The 20,159-nt window shown below is 40.1% G+C and overlaps 1 pseudogene; it reads right to left on the reverse strand.

Moving 5' to 3' along the window:
• Nucleotides 1-16,444: 16,444 nt before the first annotated feature.
• LOC145049997 (casein kinase II subunit alpha-2-like) lies at nucleotides 16,445-18,547 on the reverse strand (annotated as a pseudogene).
• Nucleotides 18,548-20,159: the final 1,612 nt, after the last annotated feature.

Here is a 20,159-nt window from a genome sequence, read left to right on the forward strand (position 1 = left end):
CCAACTAAGACCAATAGTGTGAAGTGTTTTTTCTTGATAAGAATCCGCACTAACTCTTGAATATTTGTTTGTCAAGGAATGGTTCTTAACAGGAGAATCTCATATGTCATGGAGTCAGTGGGAGTCTTAATGATCTTGAAAAGGGTCTCAAGAAATAATCAAGAATAAAACTTGTTGTTTATCACTAGCACACGACTTGAGGTTTGTAACCTATCGTGTTGACATATTCATATTTATGTGCTCAATCTAGATAAAAGTTGACTATGCATGTGAGTTCTATGAGTTCTCAATTTTTTTTCATAACAACTTGGAAGACATGGTAGGCACTTGTTTTGCCAGGTGGCAAGAAATTGAGATTGAACAAGTTCAGTCCATATGAGTTTGGATTTGTCACTAACCTTGTCTTATGATTATGGTTTGACAAATTCCCATGGATAGGAACATATACACCATAAAATCTATGTGTCATAAGGTTTCCCCTAAATCATGAAAATGATCGTGAGGAAACGCTTTCACTAAGTAGATTTTAAAGAGATAGAAATTGTGGGATTTTCATTCTCAAATTCGATTATGATTATGACATCCCTCTTCATAATTCAAATTTTGAGAAGGGGAAAAAGGTCTAAACATTATGATTACGACATTCCTCTTCATAATTGTTTAGACACATGTAAGATATCTAAGGAAAGGTGTATGATTTTGATAAAGTCTTATCAAAGAATTACGTATCAGAAATCTGAACTTTGGTAAGAAAGTCAATAAAGTATTGATTTCTAGAGTCCAGCTGATTTCTAGATACATATCAAAGCTAGTGGGAGCATAAGTGTTATGCTAGTAAGGTAATTATTATGCTAGTGGGAACCTAATTAATTATGGTAAGTGTTGCAAGTTAGCAATGTTAATTATAGAAAACAAAGGTTTAAATTCGCTAAGTTGTAGGGTTTGAAAAATTGTTTTGCTATAATTATGGGAGAGGAATTCATACTTCATTTCAATTCTAAAAGCTTAGATTGAGATTTTAATATTTTAATAAAATTTAGTCAAGTATATATATGAATGTTATGTTGGAATGGTTCAACATAAGGAAATTCTATATATGGAAATATTATTTGCGTTCTAAAATTCGATTATGATTACGGCATCCCTTTTCATAATTTGAATTATGAGAACATGACAAATAGAAATAGAAATATTATAGCAAAAGTTGGTCTTGTATCATGTCTTTATGTGAGACATCATGAATTGTGTCCCATATGCTTCAGATATAGGATCGATTATTTGTGCTGTAATATTCATCCATTCTAAATTTTCCAAATGCCTAAGGCATTAAGAGGGAAAAGGACAAGAACTGGACATGACTAAAATGATTAAGCAATTATCGAGGACAATCTGAGGTTTACCAAATATTGGTTGCTCATGGACACTTGGAAGTATGGTGTAAATTTTGGAAAGGACCATATTGACATATTCTGAAAAGAGGCAACTCTTGTTTAGAAGTGATAGCAGAAATAGGAATATGGAAATGTTTCCATATGTGGAAGCCAAAATAGGAATATGGAAAGGAATGTACTTTGAATGTGAGACTTCGTTTCCATGGAATTGCTCTCCACTGGAATACTTTGTAATGTCTGTTGCCAAATCACTATGACTTTTGTGCATAGTCATTACAAAAAGATCATTGTATATAAGTTTAGAATCTATCAAATTATAGTAAATGGCAAGAATCTGATATTCTTAGGTTTACGATAAGGCTTTGGGATTGTGAAATGAGCATCATTAAATTATTGTCAATTAATCTATTTCACAAAGTAAGGACCATAGGCAAACATATTATGAATTATTGGAGCATGGGACAACTATTGTTATAATTCAATTATTAAGTTGATTATTCGAAACATTATACAATGAATAATGAGTAATCAATATGACACTCAAAGTTTTAGGGCCATCAGGATTAGAATTATTCTTGTGTTTTTCTTTGCATGTTTTGACTTCCCGAATAACTAGGTTATTCAAACCATCCAAAGTCAATCATACTTTGCAAGTAGGTATTAAGGCAATACTCTCATGAATGGGTCTGTAGTTTGTCTAGGTATTTTAGACATAGCTTGTCACACCCCCGGACCAGACGGCAGAAACGTCCGGAGGCGGGTGACTTCATTGTGCAGTATCACAACAATTAAATATAAATGAAACATAGCAAATCCAAACATCATACACTGAGGTAACAAACTTACATTTTTTACATATTGTATTTGTTCTTCAAATTACACAAAAGAGACATAAGTAAATAAATTCCAAACTACAGTAAAATAATCATGAGTCTACGTCCCTTTAACCTGCTTACCAATTTCCCTAAGAATACAAGTCGTTTGAAAAGCGTCAACATAAAATATGTTGGTGAGTTCATAAGAATTTTTGTATAAGAATTTGTGATAGTTTAGAAATCCAGAAAATTCCAGTGTTTTCTTGTCAAAACAGTTGTAAGTCTTTTTTTCTATCTAGTATAGTTGCATGTGTGTATTTTAGTTTATCATCTTTCAAAATTGTGAAATCGTTTTCCCTAGAAAATCCAATAGTTTCTCGTATAAAACAATCGTAACTTCTGTTACCAATTTAGTACATTCAGCACAAAGCAAGTGGACGATCAACAAAACAAATGTGGACAATCACTACCATGCATGGGGAGGGTCAACACAATGTGCCAATTCATTTGTAAGGTTTTCCCTACATAATTTTCAAAATGGCATTATCATATTCTAATGAATTGTTATAAGCATACTAATATAACGGAGGCCCGTCTTGGCGTTTCTTAGGTGCCCGCGTTTGTTTAAAGACATTTGTCACCTTAGACTGGCCAGTCTAGCTGTAGCGAACAGCGAAGGTGCGGGGTGTCAACCCCGTATAGATCTATACACAAATTCTCGCTCTCCCTCCAGGAGACTTTTCTTACAACTCTTTATATGACTTTAAACGTACATTAATATATTTACATATTTAGCTACTTTGGAGATTCGTCTGACTAGATTATCAATATATATGTGTGCTAACCGGTGAAATCCGTTATTTAATAAATAACAATAATCGTTATCATTGACTAGGTGTATCGCTTTGTTTTGTTTATTGAAAAATAATCCACAATGAATCATATTTATCAAAAATGATACAATATTATCGATATTGGCAAAAATGGCCCTTCTTTTCGTAAATTATCAAATAAGATCCATATTTGTCAAAAGGTGTCATAAGTGGCCCAACACTTGGTGATTTGTTGAAAAGGGCCCATTTCTTCTAAAATACTCATTTTCAGACTTATATTTATGGAAATATTCAAAAAGGCCATTGTTTATCCAAAATTTCATTTTTGGTCCTTTAAAAATTGAGATGTTCACTAATTCTTTAATTTTATTCCATTTTCTAAAATGGTCCTTATATATATGAGGCCGAAAATGGTCCCTAAAATATTATTAATATTCCAATTTAACCATTTCCATAATATTATGTTCAACAACTTATTTAAACACATTTTTGAAGCAAATCCTTATGGTTCTTGACATAACAATTTATAATTATTATTCCATAAACTTACTAGTTTTTGTTTCTAACATATAATTTGTGATATAGACTTCAAAACCTTGAAACTTGCTAAAATTCTCGTGTTCTTAAATCATTATATGGAGTTCATGACTTTAAGCATATAAATCATAACATACATGCATAAATAAACAATTATACTAAGATTTCACAAGACCTTTGACTTGTATTCTCCCCCAAAAACAATGAAAACTCAAAAGATAGGGGTGTGAAGCTCACCTTGGTTTGATTTGGTGGGTGATTTGGTTAGATGATGAGAAGTTCAAGCCCTAACACTTGAAGAGTTTTGATAACTCTTTGAACCTTGGAATTTCCTAAGAATATTAATACATATCTTTATGTGTAAGTATGATGGACTAAACAAGATAATGTATAGAATCGCTAATGAAAAATTGAAATACTTACAAGGATCCAGAGAATGCTTCGAAGGGGATGTGAAGAAATTGCATCTGGAACTTCATTGAATGTTTGAGAGAGTTTATGGAGTTTTCACTGAATGAAAATGAGTTTGTGAAGTGTAGGATGGGGTTTATGCCCCATTCATATGGAATAAAGAAATTGATGGGATGTTTTCTTTGGATACTGATGGGTAATATCTATTTCTAGAAGTTAATTCATGAGTTACTGAGATTTGCATTGGGAATTAACCACTTAGAACTAATAAGCACCGTAAACGCATTTGAATTGTGAGGGGTTTATGGTCTAAATGGACCATAAACTAAGGTTTACGGCCAAGATGCCTGTAACATCTCAAAATACGACCCAAAAAGTTTTGTTTAATCATTACTAAGATCATTAGATCAATCCCATAAAATAAAACCCATAAGTCAATGTATCCAAAACCATAACAAAGTATCACAAGAAAATTGTATCAAGACTGTATCAAATCATGTCAATGGAAAGCTAATCAACTCCCAGGACAAAAACTGTAGGTGTGGTGTGTGCGATGTCATCATCCCGAGCTCTTCCCTTTACTTGCGGAAGTAATTAAACCAAAACTGAAACTGTAAGCATAAAGCTTAGTGACCTCCCCGAAAATACCACATACCATACAAATAACATATAAAGCACATACTGGGCCTTGCCCACTACATCGGACCGAAGTCTGGAAACTGCATCAGACCGGAGTCCAGAAACTAACCAGGGCCCCGCCCACTGCATCGGACCGAAGCCCGGAAATTGCTGTTGGATTAATGTCTAAGTCCATAACTATTTTGGTATGTACTTCACGCGATGGTGCATGGTCCTTTTGGGTTGCCTTCACCAAAGCAACTTGATAGGATGAATTATGGAGAGAAAGGATTAATTATGATTTATTAATATATTATAAGAATAATATATTAAAGGAGAAATCATATTGTTTAATTAATATTAGTCAAGAATTAATAAGAACTAAGTTTGTGGCTAAAAGACATTAATTAAACTTAAGGGACTAGAACTTTCAATTGTGTGATAGTTGAATATTGGGCTAATAGACTCCATATTAGAGGGGTGGGCGAATTCTACAGGGAAACCCATTAGAAATCGTCCTAGGCCTTTAAGAAAGGAGTCCATGGGTTGCTTAGGGCCTAAGCATCCAAATTAGGGTTTCCTTGTTAGATAACCCTAATAGTCTCACTATTTAAAGGACCCTTAAGCCCCAAAAACGTGGTGAACTGGTTCTCTAGGGTTTCCACACGTTTTGGGCAGCCTCCTCTCTCCTTATTCTTCATCCTCTTGCTCTTGGTGTTTGTGAGCCATTAGAGGAGTGACATTTGTGACTCTAAGCTTTCTAAAGTCATTACAAGGAGGATTTGAGATTGTTATTGCTACATAACAATCAAGGTAATATCTTATACCCATTATTAACTTAATATTGATTATCATATGCTAGATCTAGGGTTTAAAGACTTGGATGAATTGCATGTACAATAGAGAAACCTAGGTCCAAGCATTAGGGTTGCATGAGCACATAGGATGTTCTAATGGCTAAAACCCATCAACTGCATCAAACCGAAGTCCGGAACTAACCAGGGCCTTGCCCTCTACATCCGACCGAAGTCCAGAAACTGCATCAGACCAAAGTCCGGAACTGACTACACATAACATAGCATAAACATATCAACTAGCATGAACACATATACTGCATACTGCATCGGACCAGGGTCCGGAACACATAACACAAAACATGCTTGAATCGCAAAGACATCAAGCAATCTAACTACTGCATTGGACTGAGGTCCGGAACTACTGCTAACTAAACGGGCTGGAATTGTGGCCGTAGACCCATTCCTACTGGGAGGAAGACTCACCTCGTAGTCTAGTTGATGAATGAACTGCTCTGGAATGTGTCTGTTGCGGCTCCGGTTTCACCCCAGCTACAATTTCTATAAGTACACCCAATCAACTACCGATAACCATACTGAGGGTAAAATAACTATTTTACCCCTAGTCAAAGTCAACCCTCTGGTCTAAGTCAACATACAGTTGTCCTGACTCGTCGAGTTGGGCCGCCAACTCATCGAGTCCCTATTCTCTACTTTCAATCCTGCCCGCTACTACTCGTCGAGTTGGGTGTAGGCTCGATGAGTTCCTCTTCGATACTAACATTCAATCAATCTGCATCCGAGTTGCCGAGTTGTATGAACAACTCGTCGAGTTCTCATTCATCGAGTTCTCCTTCATGAATGAGTCTGGTCTCCAACTCACTGAGTCCATCTACAATCCACCGGTTCCACTCGGCATAACTCACAAAGAGAAACATCAGGGACTCGCGACTCGACTCGTCAAGTCCGAAGAACGACTCGCCGAGTCGGTTGGATTCAACTTCTATACAGTCGATTTTGTTCGAATCCAGTGCATCCAACTTATAGATCTGGGTTCCTAAGGTTTGATTAACACGTAAAGTTTCCAAATTTACGTGTACATCGGCATCCATAAATGTTTAAAGGATTAAAATGCACTAAAAGGGGTAGATCTAGGGTCCTCATGCAAAATGGTTCCATAAAGGCAATAGATCTAAGCTTCTAGAGCTCCAATCTTGGTAGATCCGAAGGCTATTCGACACCACATGCTCTCCATAATACTATTAAGCCAAAATGGTAAAAACAAGCTACGTATGGGATCTACTTGAAGAAGGATAAGGGTTTGGGGCTAATACCTCAATGAAGACTTTGATACCACTAAGAACTCAGATCTACTTGCTTCTCCCTTGATTCCTCCTCTTCTCTTCTCTTCTTCTAATCCACCAATGAATCACAACTTCACAAAGTGAGACAAATCACACCAAAATGATAAGGGAGGCTAGGGTTTTCGTGTGAGGCTTTTTTGTGGGTGAGGGGGGCTAACGAATGCCCAAAAAGTTGTTTAAATAGGGTACAAACCCGAGGATTTCAGGTTTCTTCCAGACTGGCGGCCTCGTCGAGTCGCCTAACTACACATACTCGGAAACCCGTCTCTACTCGACGAGTCGGACTACTGACTCGTCGAGTTCCTCTTGAAAATTGACTAAAAACATAATTAAATAAGATACCAGAATTTGGGGCGTTACAATGCTTCCTAGGGAGGTGTTCATGGTTAAAATTTGGAGTCTTTATGGTGTTTATGCCCTAGATTCATCCTAGGGAAGTGTTCATGGTCAAGGTGTTCATGGTTAAAATTCTCTTCTCTTCTTCTAATCCACCAATGAATCACAACTTCACAAAGTGAGAAAAATCACACCAAAATGATAAGGGAGGCTAGGGTTTTCGTGTGAGGCTTTTTTGTGGGTAAGGGGGGCTAACGAATGCCCAAAAAGTTGATTAAATAGGGTACAAACCCGTGGATTTAGGGTTTCTTACAGATTAGCGGACTCGCCGAGTCCCGAATATGGACTAGTCGAGTCGCCTAACTACACGTGCTCGGAAACCCATCTCTACTCGACGAGTCAGATTACTGACTCATCGAGTTCCTCTTGAAATTTGACTTAAAACACATATAAATAACATACCAGAATTTGGGGCGTTAGAACTCTCCCCCACTTGTCTTAGACTTCGTCCTCGAAGTCTGCTGCTGCTACATCTGGAAACAACTCTGGGTAGTGCTCCCTCATCTCCTCCTCTGCCTCCCATGTCCACTCAGACCCCTACCAGTGCTGCCACTGCACCTTCACCAACTGAACCACCTTGTTCCTCAAGGTCTTCGTCTTCCGATCCAAGATCGCTATGGGTCTCTCAATATAATTCAGGCTGCTATGAACCTGAAGGTCCTCCAAGTGTACATCTGCTGACTCGTCCACCAAACACTTCCGCAACTGAGAAACATGGAAAGTGTTGTGGATCTGACGGAGTTCTGTCGGGAGATCCAATCGATATGCAACCCGACCCACCCAAGCCAAAACCCTAAAAGGATCAATGAACCTAGGGCCCAACTTGCTCCTTTTCCGAAACCTGATGACACCCTTCCAAGGTGATACATTCAGGAGGACCATGTCGCCCACCTGAAACTCCATGTCTGAAAGCCTCCTGTTGGCGTAACTCTTCTGCCGAATCTGCGCAGTATGCAGTCTACTACGAACCTGCTGGATCAACTCAATCGTCTTGAGCACCACTTCAGTGCTCCCAATGACACGGTGACCTACCTCACCCCAACAAATCGGGGTCCTGCACTTCCTCCCGTAGAGCATCTCGAAGGGAGGTCGATCAATACTCGCATGGTAACTGTTGTTATACAAAAATTCCACTAACGGGAGATACGTATCCCAACTGCCACTGAAGTCTAGGACACATGCCTGAAGCATGTCCTCGAGAGTCTGAATCGTTCTCTCGCTCTGCCCGTCTGTCTAAGGGTGGAAAGCGGTGCTGAAATGGAGACGAGTACCCATCTCGTCATGAAACCGCTTCCAGAATCTGGAAGTAAAACGGACATCTCGGTATGACACTACTTAAACAGGCACTCTATGCCGTGCCACCACCTCACGCATGTAAATATCGGCTAGCTTCTCAGCCGATATGCTCTCCTGGATCGGTATAAAATGAGCACTCTTCGTCAACCGATCCACTATAACGCATATAGAATCCACTCCACGTGTGGTCCTGGGAAGCTTAGTGATGAAATCCATGGTGATATCCTCCTATTTCCACACTGGAATGTCTAACGGCTGCATCTTACCGTGGGGCCTCTGGTGCTATGCCTTGACCTTCCTGCAGGTCAGGCATCTCTCTACATACCAGGCGACATCCCGCTTCATGCAGGGCCACCAGTAATCGGATCGAAGATCTCTATACATCTTCGTCACCCCTGGGTGGATGGAAAATCGAGACTTATGAGCCTCGTCCATCAGCACTTGCCGTACTCCGCCACAGTACGGTACCCAAACCCTCCCGTGAAGGATCAACAATCCTCGACTGTCATAGTCAAAGGAAGCTACTCGGCCCACGATCCTCTCACACTTCTGCCTGTCCTCCTTGAGGCCTTCGACCTGTGCCTCCATGATCTGATCCAACAATGGACTAATCACTGTCATCCTCAAACAAATATCTCTGATCGGGGCCGTTTCCGCCTTGCGGCTCAGGGCGTCGGCCACTATGTTGGCCTTCCCTGGATGATAAAGGATCTCACAGTCGTAATCCTTCAACACATCTAACCATCGCCTCTACCTCATGTTCAGATTCGGCTGATCCATGAGGTACCTCCAGCTCTTGTGATCCGTGTAAATGGTACATCGGACCTCAAAGAGGTAGTGTATCCAAATCTTGAGGGAAAACACCACTACCCCCAGCTCCAAATCGTGTGTAGGATAGTAAGCCTCGTGAGGCTTCAACTATCTCGAGGCGTAAGGTATCACACGGCCTCGCTGCATCAACACTACTCCCATACCTGTGATCGAAGCATCACAGTAGACTACAAAATCCTCTACTCCTTCTGGCAGGGTAAGGATCGGTGCGTCGTACAATCTCTGCCTGAGGGTCTCAAATGCTACCTGCTGCTCAGACCCCCAGCGAAACACCACCGACTTCTTAGTCAGTCGAGTGAGTGGTACTGCTATCTTGGAGAAATCCTGAATGAATCTCCTGTAGTACCCTGCCAAACCAAGGAAGCTATAAATCTCAGATGGAGACCTCGGGACCTCCCACTGCATCACGGCCTCTATCTTGGCCGGATCTACCAGAATTCCCTTCTGGTTGACGAGGTGCCCAAGGAACTTCACCTCACGCAACCAGAACTCGCACTTGGAGAACTTCGCAAAAAGTCTCTCCCTCCTCAAAATCTCTAGCACCTCTCTCAGGTGCTCCTCGTGCTGCTCCTGAGTCTTGAAGTACACCAAGATATCATCTATGAATACTATCACAGATCGATCCATAATCGGCCTGCATATGCGGTTCATGAGGTCCATGAACACGGCTGGAGCGTTGGTGAGTCCAAACGGCATCACCACAAACTCATAATGACCATACTGGGTCCTGAAAGCAATCTTCTACACATCCTCATCTCTGACTCGCGTCTGATGATACCCGGAGCGTAAATCGATCTTGGAAAACCAAGACGCTCCCTGCAGCTGATCAAACAAACCATCTATCCTCGGAAGTGGGTAACGTTTCTTCACCGTTACCTTATTCAACTCTCAGTAATCTATACACATACGGTGCGACCCGTCCTTCTTCCTCACAAACAAGATCGACGCTCCCCAGGGCGAACTGCTCGGCCTGATAAAACCCTTGTCTAGCAGCTCCTGCAGCTGCGTAGACAACTCCTGCATCTCTGGGGGACCCAACCGATACGGTGCCTTGGCTATTGGAGCCGCACCAGGAATCAGGTCAATCCAGAACTCGACTTGTCTCTCGGGAGGTATTCCAGGCAAACCCTCTGGAAATACATCTGGGTAGTATCGCACCACCGGAACATCATCAATTATCGTCTTACCCTTCTCCCGGGCATCTAAAACATAGGCTATATAATCGGCGCAACCCTGCTAGAAGTAACGCCTCGCTCTCGCTGCTGAACAAAGAACTGGTCCGCGTTGTGGCCTCTCGCCCTGATTCACTAACTCTCCCCCACTGGGAGTGCGAACCCTCACTAACTGCAGCTCACAATCTATAACCGCCCCATTGGGGCTTAGCCAATCCATGCCTACTATGACTTTATTCCCTCGTAGGGGAATAGGGACCAAGTCCACTGAAAACTACTCATCGAATAACTGTAGAGAACATCCTCCATGTACTCTTGCGACCTTGACAGTCCTGTCATCTGCTATCTCGACCTCAAGTGGACAATCCAGCTCCCCTGGAGCTCTACTAAACCTCTTGCTAAGCGCAAGTGAAACAAACGATCGGGTAGCCCCCGAATCAAACAGTATTGTAGCTGAAATGTCGTTCACTGAGAACGAACCTATACAAAACATATAACCATAAGTAACAATCAATAATAAAAGCAGAGATAAGGGAAAAATACATACCCGACTCTCACGGCCGTCTGTAATCCTCAAAGTAGCAGGGGCAGGTGCTGCCACCTTCCCTGCTGCAGCTAAACTCGGATACTGGGACTTTTTATGTCCCCTTTGATTGCACTGGAAGCAAATCAGATTTGATGCCGCAATGGCGGTAATAGTGGCTGTACAATCTCTGCTCATATGCCCAGTCCGACCGCACTTGTAGCAGCCGGCACTCCCTACCTTGCACGCCCCATCGTGCAATCTCCCACACTTGCCACACCAACCGTGGCTCTGCTGACTCCTAGCTCTGTGATCTAAAACCTTGGGCTTTTTTCCCGAACTCCCTGTACCTGAAGCCACCTCCGGCTTCCTCATTCTCTCCATCTCAAGGTCAATCTCTCTCTCTCTCTCTCTCTCTCTCTCTCTCTCTCTCTCGCCCTAGCAATCATGTCATCCAGCGTTTTACAGCTGGACCGGCTCACAAACTGGCGGATATCACTCCGCAGCATCTCATGATAATGGGCCTTCTTCATTTCCTCATCAGCTGCGTACTGAGGAACGAGAAGTGCCTTCTCCCTGAACTTGGTGGTGATCTCCGCCACTGTCTCTGTCGTCAGGGTGATGTCCTGAAACTCCCTGGCTAACTGTTGCACCTCAATAACCGGTGCAAACTCAGCCCTGAACCTAGTAGTAAAGTCAGCCTAGGTCATGGCATCCAAAAATGCGTCATTTTCGATGATATGTCCGACCTCCTCCCACCAATCTCGTGCCATGTCCTTCAAGAGACAGGATGCCAATCTGACCTTGTCCCCCTCGGGGAACCTGCTAGTGCGGAAAGTGTTGACCACGTCCGCCAACCATCTAGTGCTCGCTATGGGGTCCTGCACCCCGTGATAATCTAGAGCTCCACATGCCCGGAACTCCCGGAACGTAAGCGTGCGCGACCCCATCATGGCCGCCACCTCGGCACAGAAAGTTCCCAACCTCTCATCCATCAACTCTAAGATCCCCTCCTTGATCGAACCGAAGATCATAGGAGTCTGCTCAAGTATGATACGAGTGATCTCTGAAGAAAGAAACTCCCTAGTCTGCCCATCTAGATGCTCGGCTCCCGATCCTGATCCCGATCCCTCTCTGGCACCTGAACTGCGGGCTACTGGTCTAGGTCGCAAAACTACCATTCTGAAAACACATCATGACAAACTTCAGAACACTGAAACATCCCAAGGGATCACTACTACTACAAGTTTCCCGGTCTCATCTCAGCCTTCCTAGATTTGAGTACGGATCCTCTGCTTTCAGTAGTACGGGCCCATACTACCTTCCACACCTATTCGGATTTTCCTCAAGAACTGCCTTGACTCCACCAAGTCACTCTACTACTACTGATCTCTGCTACTCTCATTCTAGGCTTTCCCTAGGGTAATCACCAACCCATTCTCCGCCATCAGCTGCATAAGAAGTCCCCACTTTCTTCCCCTAACTAGCTCGCGAATACTATTACATATCACTCAGACTAGATAATTCTTCGAATGAGTTATTCTACCCTATAACGGTTGGACTCAAACGAGAGCTGCGAAATAGACCTAGACCTAACCTTCTGAAATTATTTAGTCCTTGCAATATGTAACTTAACATATTCGTTTACTAGTTAGTGAAAGACAACTAGAACCCCTAAAAGCACAAAGCAAGCAGTGTTCGGGCATTGAGTACATAATCAAGCATATACCACTCTGGCTATCATACTGACTAATCTGCACTAGCATACAATGCTAAGCTCATACTATCAGACATAACCTACCCAGACTATCCTACTACTATGTACTTAATAATAGCATGCAATTCTCATAAAGCTGAAACACATAAAGCAGGCACATCAGGCATCCTCCTAGATCCTTAGTCCTATACTAGCATGTTGTTCTACTGAAACAGAAACTGAACTGAAACTGATAACATAAACTTGTATGGGTAATTTGGGAGTACTTACTTGAGCTCGACTGATCGCATGCACCACACCCTTTTCTCTTTTCAAAGTTCCTTTTCTTTCAAAAAAAAATTCTCTTCACTTTTCTAAAACTCTTTTTTCTTTTGAAAACATTTTACCACTTCCTTAGTTTGAGTTCAGACACACCTGAAAGTGCGCCCGAATCCCTCAAACCAAGGTTCTAATACCAACTTTTAACATCTCAAAATACGACCCAAAAAGTTTTGCTTAATCATTACTAAAATCATTAGATCAATCCCATAAAATAAAACCCATAAGTCAATGTATCCAAAACCATAACAAAGTATCTCAAGAAAACTGTATCAAGACTGTATCAAATCATGTCAATGGAAAGCTAATCAAGTCCTAGGACAAAAACTATAGTTGTGGTGTGTGCGATGCCATCATCCTGATCTCTTCCCTTTGCTTGCGGAAGTACCTGAAACCAAAACTGAAACTGTAAGCACGAAGCTTAGTGAGCTCCCCCAAAATACCACATACCATACAAACAACATATAAAGCACATACAGAGCCTTGCCCACTGCATCGGACCGAAGTCCGGAAACTGCATCGGACCAGAGTCCGGAAACTAACCAGGGCCCTACCCACTGCATCGGACCGAAGCCCGGAAATTGCATCGAACCGAAGTCCGGAACTAACCAGGGCCTTGCCCGCTACATCGGACCGAAGTCCAGAAACTGCATCGGACTGAAGTCCAGAACTAAATGCACATAACATAGCATAAACATATCAACTATCATGAACACATATACTGCATACTGCATCGGACCAGGGTCCGGAACACATAACACAAAACATGCTTGAATCGCAAAGACATCAAGCAATCTAACTACTGCATTGGACCGAGGTCCGGAACTACTGCTAACTAAACGGGCTGGCATTGTGGCCGTAGACCCATTCCTACTGGAAGGAAGACTCACCTCGTAGTCTAGTTGATGAATGAACTGCTCTGGAATCTGTCTGTTGCGGCTCCGGTTTCACCCCAGCTACAATTTCCATAAGTACACTCAATCAATTATTGATAACCATACTGAGGGTAAAATAACTATTTTACCCCTAGTCAAAGTCAACCCTCTGGTCTAAGTCAACATGCAGTTGTCCTGACTCGTCGAGTTGGGCCGCCAACTCATCGAGTCCCTATTCTCTACTCTCAATCCTGCCCGGTACTACTCGTCGAGTTGGGCGTAGGCTCGACGAGTTCCTCTTCGATACTAACATTCAATGAATCTGCATCCGACTTGCTGAGTTGTATGAACAACTCGTCGAGTTCTCCTTCATCAGATGAACACTCTGCCTCTGACTCGCCGAGTTGTATGAGCAACTCGCTGAGTCTATTCTTGAGATATGAAGATTGTCTTAGACTCGCCGAGTCAGGGCATTGACTCGCCGAGTCCCTCCATGAATGAGTCTGGTCTCCGACTCACTGAGTCCATCTACAATTCACTGGTTCCACTCGGCATAACTCACAAAGAGAAACATCAGGGACTCGCAACTCGACTCGCCATGTCCGAAGAACGACTCGCCGAGTCGGTTGCATGCAACTTCTATACAGTCGATTTTGTTCGAATCCAGTGCATCCAACTTATAGATCTGGGTTCCTAAGGCTTGATTAACACGTAAACTTTCCAAATTTACGTGTACATAGGCATCCATAAATGTTTAAAGGCTCAAAATGCACTAAAAGGGGTAGATCTAGGGTCCTCATGTAAAATGGTTCCATAAAGGCAATAGATCTGAGCTTCTATAGCTCCAATCTTGGTAGATCCGAAGGCTATTCGACAACACATGCTCTCCATAACACTATTAAGCCAAAATGGTAAAACCAAACTACGTATGGGATCTACTTGAAGAAGGATAAGGTTTTGGGGCTAATACCTCAATGAAGACTGTGACACCACTAAGAACTCAGATCTACTTGCTTCTCCCTTGATTCCTCCTCTTCTCTTCTCTTCTTCTAATCCACCAATGAATCACAACTTCACAAAGTGAGACAAATCACACCAAAATGATAAGGGAGGCTAGGGTTTTCGTGTGAGGCTTTTTTGTGGGTGAGGGGGGCTAACGAATGCCCAAAAAGTTGTTTAAATAAGGTACAAACCCGAGGATTTTAGGTTTCTTCCAGACTGGCGGACTCGTCGAGTCGCCTAACTACACGTGCTCGGAAACCCGTCTCTACTCGACGAGTCGGACTACTAACTCGTCGAGTTCCTCTTGAAAATTGACTAAAAACATAATTAAATAAGATACCAGAATTTGGGGCATTACAATGCTTCCTAGGGAGGTATTCATGGTTAAAATTTGGAGTCTTTATGGTGTTTATGCCCTAGATGCATCCTAGGGAAGTGTTCATGGTCAAGGTCTGGAATCCTTATGTGGTTTGCGCCCAATACATTACCTAGGGGTGTGCTCACGGCCTAGCCTTCATATTTTAGAGGGTTTACGCCCAAATCACTACTAGAAAAAAAAAGCCTTTTACAATGCTCATTGCACGTCGTAATAGGCTCAGACGATGCGCGAATGCGCGTCAAGGAAGGCCCTTACATAAAAAGAGACGACGCTTATTTACGATGCGCAATTACGACGCACGTTTACAACACGCAATGCGTATCATGGAAGGCCCTATCATAAAGAAAGACAACACGCATTCGCGTGTCGTAACCTTACGACGCGCGTGTTAATGACACGCAATGTGTATCAAGAAAGCCCCTGTTAAGAATGGCCATGTCATAAATGAAGATGACACACATTTTTGCGTATCATAATTTTAAATGTTTAAAAAATATATTCTTTATAGGTTTACTTATTTTCAAATTAAATTTGTATTTAATGTTTCATAATAGAAAATAAAATATCATATACAAAAAATAGAATCCATTGCATAAATTTAATGTCATACAATTCTATTTCTTACAATATATAAATTTTCATTTAATCTATTATGTACATCAAATTCCAACTAAGTAACTTCACTTGCAGGAGGCATCAACTCCATGCTTCAAATCACTAATAGAATAATAACAAACTGCACCTAGATGGCAAATCTGGACCTGGTTTATCTCGTCTTTATTGTAATTGAAACTCTCCAACGGCTTCCATGAGGCAAGCTGCAAGATGAAGCACAGCATTGTCACCTCTAAAGAATAACCATGGAACAAGTAAGTTCATTCTTTATGTAAATCAACCAAACAAGTACGGGTGTCAAATAAAACCTAACAACTCAATATATATATATATATATATATATATATATATATATATATATACATATATATATATATATATATATATATATATATATATATGTATATATAACCTTTTAAGCATGTTTGTGTGACAGCATATTTATTTAGCTTTAATAGTAAAATAATGATATAAAAGTGAACTTGCCTCAAGTGATGGCAGCACTACTACAAAAACAGCCTTTTACGACACATTCATTCAACCCAACCTACACACACTTACTGTGTCCTGTTGTTTTATGCAGCCCTCGCTTGGATGAAATAAGGGTGTGCCTATTCCAATATAAGAATATATACTTTGTCATATTTACTCATGATTTTATAAAATTAGGTTTTTTAAATAAACACTTATATTAAAAAAATTAACAAAAATAAAAGTAACGTAACCATTGTTTCTTTTGCTGTGAGCCTATCCTGATGATCATAGAGAAGGAGTTTCCTGCTATGCCTGATTACAAAATAATATAATACTTTAGTATATGATATCGATTAAATCTTAATATTATACATTTTTAGTTTTTTAAATATTAAACATTACCTTCTAACAAGAGCTTCAAGCCGAGGTTCAAGTTCTAACTGATATTTGTTCAAATATGCTTTTATTTCATCAGTCTCAAGCACTTATTTTTAGTTCACAAACTTTATTAAATTATTAATTCTTGCATTAATACTTTTTTAAAAGAAAAAAATATTACCCCAGCAATTTTCACAAGCTGATCCTGATTGTCCTGCCCATAAAAGAAAGGTTCCTTGCGAAATATTTGCATCAAAAGTTAAACTGTTGAGCTGGATTTATTAAAAAAAATGCCACGTCAGCAGTATAATATAAAAAAAAATATACCATTCCTGCAAACATGCAACCGAGTCTCCATATTTCTAAAAAATATACCATTCCTGCAAACATGCAAATCAATATGAGTTTTCTCAATTCATGATCAATCATCACAGTATGAGGATAAACATCTTTATGCATGATTCCTTGTGAGTGACAATAATCCAATGCCTGAAACCCCACATAAGAGACTAGTACCAACTTCAAAAATTTTACCATTTTACCCTTCTCACCAAATCCCATGATAAAGATAAAGTTACCTTCAGAAACTCATAAATGTAATATCAAATATCATAGTTTGTTAATGTTGGATACATGACCTTGAAAATAATGTGGTCCTTAACAGGATAAATATATAAGGATATAAGGATGCACTGATTTGTTTATTCAAGGAATGGAATCAAAGCAAAACATCGTTGGCATGACATGGGTCTGAACAAAGGAAAGTAAATATGTGATCAGAAGTCAAATTTTGTCTTATTGTATCTATATAAAGGGCTGACATGGGTTTCAATAAAGGAAAGTTAACTAGACAAAAACAAGTCATAGGCTAACAAGGGTATTATGTGTATTTTCTGATTTATGCTATGGATTTTTTGAATAAAAAACAATTTCATCATGTCTTGGAAACCGAAGAAAACAGAGCAAATGTATATCAGGGGCATATTGGTCTTGTCTTCAATCTTGTTCATGGAAGCTAGAGGAGAAAATAAGAAAGTTTTGGAAAGCAATAACCAAGAGTAGTTAAAGGTCTGAAAAGTAGTGAATAGCATAAAAGTATGCAGCAGGTCATATCTTCGGTCTGATGACAACAGAAAAGGAGGTATAGGGGCAGTTTGGTCAAGCAAGTTACATGGTTCAAAATTGTTACGACCCTCATTATGTTTCGGGTCGTGATTATCACGAAAGAGAAAGGAAACTACTATTTCGGATTTTTGGTTTTACCATGATAAAGAGAAAATGGAAATAAGTAGCAATATTTTGAATTAGTAATGGTGTCCTTGGTAAATTTGCACACAGGTCACTATATGAAGAAATTTATTGCATTTACACTTTTCTTAATTAAATTTGAAAAGTCATGAAATTATGACATTGATGCTATTTTGTTTGTATGGAAGAGGTATGAGAATGAATGTAATGGAAATATGAACTTTTAGTTTTTTACAAATATGCCCTGAATGTGGCCGAAATCTAAGAGATATGTATAAATTTCATTTATATAGGACCTAGGAAGAAGTGGGAAAGAAGAAAGATTACCAGGTGAATTCATGATGGCCTATTATCGGGTCTTTATTAACTTATTTGCTGGTGCTGCCAGACATATTCTGAAAGAAATATATTTTTGCAGCCTTGCTCACACTTGAATAAATAAGCACATACAATTGATTGGTTTTGGATTACCTCAGACTTTTTTTCTGTCGTTTCCTAGGATTCCTCCCATAAATCTTAAATTCAAAGTTTTCTCTTATCATATCCTCTCTTGCTCCCATTTTCCTCTCTTGCTCTCAAATGAAGAAACAAACATGACAAGCATTTCAAATATTTCAATTTTATCGATCGGTTTTAACGGTCCTAAAATCGACGGACGCCCCTCGGCCTCTCCCCCTCTTAACTTAAGATGAATCTTGAGCTCCAATTATCGAACTTGTTAACTGCTTCCAGAAATATATATATATATATATATATATATATATATATATATATATATATATATATATATATATATATATATATATATTATGTAGAAATAGGGCTATAGTTTAATAAGATAAGTAGCTACATAAAATGAGAAAGTTTTATCAAAATCACATAACAAAGACATAAACTGAATCGTATTATGAAAAGAAGAGACGAACTAACAGCAACAATGACTGATTAAAAAAACTTTCAAAATACAGCTTGGAAGAAATGAAATTAGGGTTCTAGCCCTCATTAAGTAAATGGGAATTAATCAACTCTTTAGGGCCGTGATTATCACGGCCCTAATTATGTTTCCTAATATATATATATATATATATATATATATATATATATATATATATATATATATATATATATATATATATATATATATATATATATATATAAGGGTATAATTTAGAATACCATTCGATAAGCTCGGATAACCATCAGCCCAACATATTCTCCAGCAGCTCCAGCATTTGGTTGCAAAGAGAAAGAGTCAAATTAGGTTATGGTACACAACATGTCCCCCAAATTCTTGAACATTTCCTGCAAGATATGTTTTTATGTTGCTCTCAGGTTAAAAAAGAAAAGTCAACATAAATATAATTTGGAATTGTAAGTCAAAATTAGAAAGATTTGATTACCTGATACCCCTGTACCTGTTGGGTAGGAGCAAAAGGATGCATATCTGCAAAGGTTGGCCATGTCACAGGCATCATCTCTGTAGTTGCATTAAGCTTCATGGTGCAAGATCCTAGAGAACATCATGAACCTCCACCTTGAGAACCCACTTCAGCTGCCGCCGTTATTTCTCCAACTCTGGCCATTAGATGTAATCATGTGTGCAAATACTTACATCACCAAAGATAGGAGCAGAGGCAAGAGTGGATGAACCTGGTACAGAAAACCAGAAGGGAGATTATGGTTTTCCAAAGAGAGAGAGGGATAGAATGCACCTCAGGAATGATGCCCTCGATCATTGCCCAAGCCAATCAGATACGAAATTAAGGGCTTTGAGCACAGTGGGTTGGGCCTGGTAGCCATAGTAGATGGAGTAGGGTTGACAGGAGGTGGATCCAGGACTTATAACCCCAATCACCAACATCGTGAGTGTAAGAAGTTGCGGTCGTCGACATAGGCGTGTGTGAGCGTAAGGAGTCGCCGACACTGTGAGGATGAAACTTGATTAATTTTGTGGAGGTCTCCCATAAAAGCCCTAGCTGGTTGATGGAGGCGTTGATTGTTGATGATTTAGGGCCGGTAGGGTTTCATCGATTTCGAGTGTGGTAGTACCAAGTGGGGGAGGATAAGATAGCTTTGAAGAAGGTCACAAATCTAGAGCAAGGAAGAAGGAAGACATCGTTGCAAATTGACGATGGTTGTGTCTAGGGTTAGAGAGAAGGAGGAAGGAGAAAA

The sequence above is a fragment of the Lactuca serriola genome, chromosome 5 (assembly GCF_051521515.1).
Source record: "Lactuca serriola cultivar US96UC23 chromosome 5, Lser_US96UC23_V15, whole genome shotgun sequence".
Classification (NCBI taxonomy): domain Eukaryota; kingdom Viridiplantae; phylum Streptophyta; class Magnoliopsida; order Asterales; family Asteraceae; genus Lactuca; species Lactuca serriola.